A 6000-nucleotide genomic window follows, 5' to 3' on the forward strand; every position below is an offset into this window, starting at 1 on the left:
CTTAGGTATTATTCTAATCCCTACCCAGCTTTTTTTCCCCCCCAAGGCCAAAAAAGCTCAGGTTACCACTTTGGACACTTGATCGGGCGTAGTGCTAAAGTTTGAAGCTGTGGTTTAGTTTGTTCGAACACTGTGTGTGGCATAAGAAGACAACAATGGCAGGTGTTCAATTCCTGGCGTCTACTGTCAAACTCAGGGATCAGAGCTGCTATGCTATGGAGCTGTCAATTAATATGACTGTTTAGGAGGAGACTGTTCTGCCAATCTTTATCTGGCGCCAACTTATTAATAAAACATCATCTCTTAATTTGCTATAACAACACATTAGCATGACGAAATCAATGGCTTTGATTTGGTATTCATTTATTTCTCTGAGCATATTTGCTGATCTCTGGGGCCTGTGTATGCTCTGAGGTGGTGTTTCCTGAGGCAGCTGCAGATGGGGTGTGTGTGTGGGGGTGCAGTGGAGGTCGTGGTGAGGACTGTTGGGAGTTGTGGGGACGTCCGCCTCTATGGGATGTTTCTCTCTTGTACAGTTTTGTTGTCTAAATGATTTACAAACTTAATTGGCATTCCCGGGGGAAGGCTGCCAGCTGTCTGCCTGATGGCGAGGGTTTCTAATTTGGTGCATGGTGAAGGCTAGCTGCCGGGGTAGCTAGCGGAGCGGAGCAGGGCGCGCAACACGCCGCACGCTACACATGGCCCGATCAAGCCCAGGGTTTGTTTGTTTTTCCCCTCGTTTGTTCAGCAACAGACATTGCTTCACCGAGAGAGAGTGTAACAGCTGCTATCTAACAAGCAGAGTGCAGAGAGAGTGGTCGGCCGTGATGCTGGGGTGAGGTTTTGGAGAGGGCTTGCTGACCACTGGTGGAGCTGGCAACATCGGCAATCATAGCCTGGTACACTATCCATGCTATTTTGTAGATACCAGCCTAATCCATCCAATAATCTCAAAGTCACACTTAAAGTAGGATTTAAAAGTTTCTGACAATGTTTCAACGAGGTCTCTGAGCTGTCACTTTCTCTCCACGGCACATGCTGTATATCTAAACTGCTTTTTACCTTTCAGTCAGTGACTCAGTTGGAGCTCCAGCTAGGTAAGTCCTCTCCTCAACTCCAGCCAACCCTTTAAATTTAACAATCTGATGCCACTGAGGGATTTCAAAGGTCAAGATACCAATTTAAAAAGTCAAAGTAAGCTTGATTTCTGCTTTAAGCACTAATTCATATAATAAAGTGGAATAAAGAGCTCAGAAGTATTAAAGGTTTAGTTAGATGGAGGATAAGAAACTGCTGAGACTAGAGTGCGCTTTAAACAAAGACTTTTATTTACACAAGTGTGATTGCAAAGACACAAACACACGTAAATGTAGCAATTTTGTGATGTAAATATTGAGTAAAAGACCTGCATCCAAAACAGGTAAAAACAAGATGAAAATATAATACTCATTATGCAGTAGGTTGGTCCCTCAGTGTTACAGTATTATATATTAGTGGATTGTAATAATGTGTAATTCACTTTAATGCAGCTGGTTAAGGTGGAGCTACTGCAATTGTATGTTCTATTTGATTTGTATGACAGTGTAATCTGCTCTTCTGTGTTTTTAAAATCTAAATCTAGTCAAGCAGCAGCTAGCAGCTAACGGTGCTAACTCCATAAACAGTGCTTAACAACTCCAACAGTGCTGACAGAGCTAACAATAGCCCCTTTTTCACTGCCTATTCAAGGCGGGAATATCGCGCCGTTAGGCCACCTTGCCATTCTGTATTTAAGGTACAAACGTGTGATTGGGGGACAGAGTTGTCTCTGAGCCAGGCCTGGAGGTAGTAACAGTGCTGAAACTATGTCTGTTAAGCAGGACAGCCAGCAGGACGGGATCCTGGTTGGCACGGGTGTGACATTTTAATGACGTGTTGTGCATGCAACCTATCGCAGGAGATTTTATAAGTAGCTGGTAGCAGCTAGCAGCTAACTCAAAGAAAAAGAACAGCAGGAGAAAACATCAACAAATTGGGAAAGCACTGAGATGAGCTCCTCACCTCTGAGAAAAGGATGAGATTAACCATATAACAGAAACAGTAAAAGATTTGCTATGTTATGCCATTATCGCTGTTTATGAAGCACTGCCGACACGCTGTTGTGTTACATGTCACACCTATCACGCCTCTTTTGATTCCACAATACCGGCATGCTGTCTAAAATCACACACGGGAGCAGCATGATGCCTCTTTTGTTTGGTTCTGTGTAAAAATGCAAAGACGGCATGAAGAAGGGACTTCATAGCAGCCCTATAGCGCTATCTCTGTGTAAAAAGGGCTGCTGTTAACCAGAGAGGAACCAGAGGGTGGGCGCCATGCTTCTGTTAAGACACCGTCCCAATATCAGTGGTAACTGCTCTATTAGCGCAAAGCAAAGGCGATGAACTGGCCCGTAGGATACACAAACATGCATGCACAGCCAGAACAGCTTACCACAACAAACCAAAGAGAAATTTGGATTACAACACAATGTGTGTGTGTGTGTGTGTGTTGCTGTATTAATGCTCTGATTGTCGCATACAAAACCTTTAAGTGACGGTACTGCACTTTAACACCAAATGGTACTCATTCCCAACAGTGCTGGTGGAGTTAGATCCACTCAGATCTCCACACCTTACACACACACTCACACACACACTTATACAGCCATAGTCTACCTCCAGCTTAGTTAACAGAGGTGAGCCCTGCTTCAGTGACCTGTGTGGCAGGGTGGGCTGAGGCTTGTGGAGGCCAACCCCTGCCAGCGAGCTCAGTCTGTAAGACATGTTGACTCTGCGCACATTATCACCAATGCATGGCGCTGCATAGTCACACAGGATAATTGGCCTGCAGTGGCGGCACAGCAGCGGGAAATGTAAAAGTTGCTGCTTTTTCAAGGGTAAACAGGACTCGTCTCCCTGACGAGGTGGTGTCAGCTGAGTGATTTATAAACATGCTCTGGGGAAGAGGGTCCATATTCATGACGGGGCGTCCACGCTCCGAAATCTGCACCAGTTGTGGCCAAAAGCCTCTTGTTGGTGCATTAAATTCTGATAGATATTTGGTATATTTACTACAATGCCGTGATTCTGAGAGGTATAAACCATGTGAAGAATGGCTTATCGGCAGCAGAAGAGGCATTATGTGCTGTAAATGTGCTCCTGTGGTGCCCAGAAGTGCTGAAATACTAAGGCTCAGTGCTTAGGATAAATATCCCACCTGAGTCGCTTTTCCTCTCCATGTCCCTTGCCATTTTTCAACTGTCCATGCATGGGCGTAGATTTCAGGGGGATGCAAGGGAAACATCAACCTCAATATTTAACATGTGCATTTGCCCCCCTCCATCAGTAAAAACATGAAAGTAGCAGAGCAGGACTTTTATTTGGATGAAATTAAAGACTTTTCCATGATAAACTGATGCAGAAAATGCTAAAATTGATACATAAAAATTTGCCATAATGCAGGAAATTAAATGTTTGACACTCAAACTTTCCTTGGAGAGGATCCCAAACTCCTGGTTTCATATGTCCCCCCAATATTGAAATGAAATCTACACCCTTGTGTCCATTTAAACAGAAACAAAGACCGGTCAAGTGTCCTCTTGTGTCAGTGTTTTGCTTGTTTGACAAATCCAAGAGATATTGCTTGAGTACCCTATCAGGGGATGACTAACAGCTGCAACCTCTCTACTATCGATGGACTACTCCGCAAAGATCTTGGCTCGAGGCCCATCAATTTTTTCTTCACCCACTTTTTTTTTCTCAAACAAGAGGCCGGATGTGGAGCATGTAGAGGATGTAGAGGATCAAGAGATCTAAAAGCTTAGTAAGAGCACTGCATTCATGATGCATGTGGCTGGTGGCCGGGACTGGAGCGAACATATGCTGAGGTCTTTATTGGCGTTCTAGAGGAGATTGCAGGGACAATCAATTAGCCATGAAGCTGTGAGTCCCCAGGGGCTCTTAGGATATCTAAATGACTTAGTGACCATACACACACCAAGATGCTAACTGACTGGGGATTGACTTTGTGGGCAAATGCCACTGGGTGAATTTCTGGAACGCTGATTTTCTTGATATTATTAAAGGATGACTCATGTATCGACAGGTGGATAAAGTGAACATGCAGAGGGTGTCTGAACCTGGGTGGCACGGGCAAACGTGGTGTTAGTGTAGCTGCTCGTGACTTTAATTGGCCCTGTAAAAGTCTAATTGATAAGTGTTGTGCGCAGGACAGGGAGGGGGCAAAGGGTTGTGGTGCACCCCTGGCTGCGGTGCAGACTTGAGAGGAGCATGCAGGGGCACTGCTGATTATTCAACATGTTTCTCTAATCCCAGCCCTTGTGGTAGGAACCTGTGAAAGAGCCTGGTCTTTGTGCCGGGGGGCTAATCGTGTTTTGGAAACGCCGATCGAGGCTAATCTTCTGGCCTGCCTCTAATGTGGAGCCGCTGATATCCTCTGCTGCGATAAATTAAGCTACTTATTAATCTAATTATGGCACATTCATCCCCACAAACTTTCATGTGACTTGGAAAGCCCCCTTCACCATTAACTCCCACACCCCTCCATCCTCCCCTTCTCCAACCCCAGATCTTGAGACTGACTCCCCTCTCTCTCTCTCAGACTGCCTGGCCCTGGCCAGCCCAATTAGGAGCCCTCAGGATCTTGCCTCTAACGAGCCTCCAGGCTCCAGTCGGCCTCTCCACACAGACTGGGGGTCAGTCTTACTCATTCTCCGCCTCTTTCCCCCCTGCCAAATCTCCACTTGCTTTATTCTCTTTCATTAATCTTTTTTGGTTTTCCCCACTTTGGAGGTCTGTGATCTAAAGAGTTTTCCTTTGCATTTTTACTCATCACTACCATTACACTCATTATATATGTAAAGAGCATAGCTTCTACACCAAACAGGGAATTTTGCTTTTGTCTTGTGTTCTCTCCGATCATCCATTTTGGCTCTACTGTGAGCCCCTTTTTTTCATTCTGACTCGTCCTAAAGTGAACTTCTTAATGGCCTCCCTTCCTGTGAGAGCAAATACGGCCTCTCTCCACCCTGCTTCTGGCCATGTGATGCCTTAACTCTCCGCTGCACATAGTTCTGCTCAGCTTTTGGGTGATGTTACTCTCGCTGGGTTTGCTGGGCTTTCACAGGGTGCCATGGCTCCGTTAGGTGGGAATCTTGAGGAGCTGGGAAGCTCACTGTGGAGAAGTGAGGGCAGGATGACAGGACCCTTCCCTCCATGGACAGTGACCCTGAAGGGAGATGAAAGAAGTTCACGTCTGCACTTTAGCAGCTCAAACTGGGCTGCAATCATCCGTGAAGGCTCTCTTACCCGTCCACCCCCGCTGTCTCTCGCCTGCACCTCTCCCCTACCCCTCTTTCTTTGATTTCAGGTGAGGTGGAGGAGAATGTCGGCATACCCTGGTGTTTCAACTTCTCTTTCTCTTTGGCCCCTCCTCGTCTCTCTCTCAAGCTTTTGCTCTTTTTCTTCCTCCCTGAGGCCAGTAGGAAACGTTTCCTTTTCAGTATTTCACTTGCAACAGCGCAGCTGACTTTATTGTCACCAAGAGCTGTGTGAACTTCCTCTTTGTTGCAGTACTAAGGAGCAAAAAGACTGAGTGTTCATACCATTCAAATATATTTCTACCTTGTTTTGTCTGTGTCTCTGTAATACACTGTGCCTTTCTTTGTTGCTGCTACAACATGATTCTGCCATGACCCCTTTTCATTTCTATTTAAAGGTTTCTGTTCTTTATAATAAGCATTTTAATGTTTTTGTGCATTAAAAAAATGTTTTAATACATTATGTAAAGCACTTTAAATTGCCTTTGTGTACAAAATGCACACTTGCCTTGCCCTACCTTTCGTGGCACACCTTCCACAGGTATAATCTGTAAGGCATTAACCTTCTAGTGTTCCCTCACTCAAGTGATGAGGTGGATGTGTTCTTTCCTCAAAGCCAAGTGGAGGGGCGAGACGACAGG

The sequence above is a fragment of the Epinephelus moara genome, chromosome 14 (genome assembly GCF_006386435.1).
Source record: "Epinephelus moara isolate mb chromosome 14, YSFRI_EMoa_1.0, whole genome shotgun sequence".
Lineage (NCBI taxonomy): Eukaryota > Metazoa > Chordata > Actinopteri > Perciformes > Serranidae > Epinephelus > Epinephelus moara.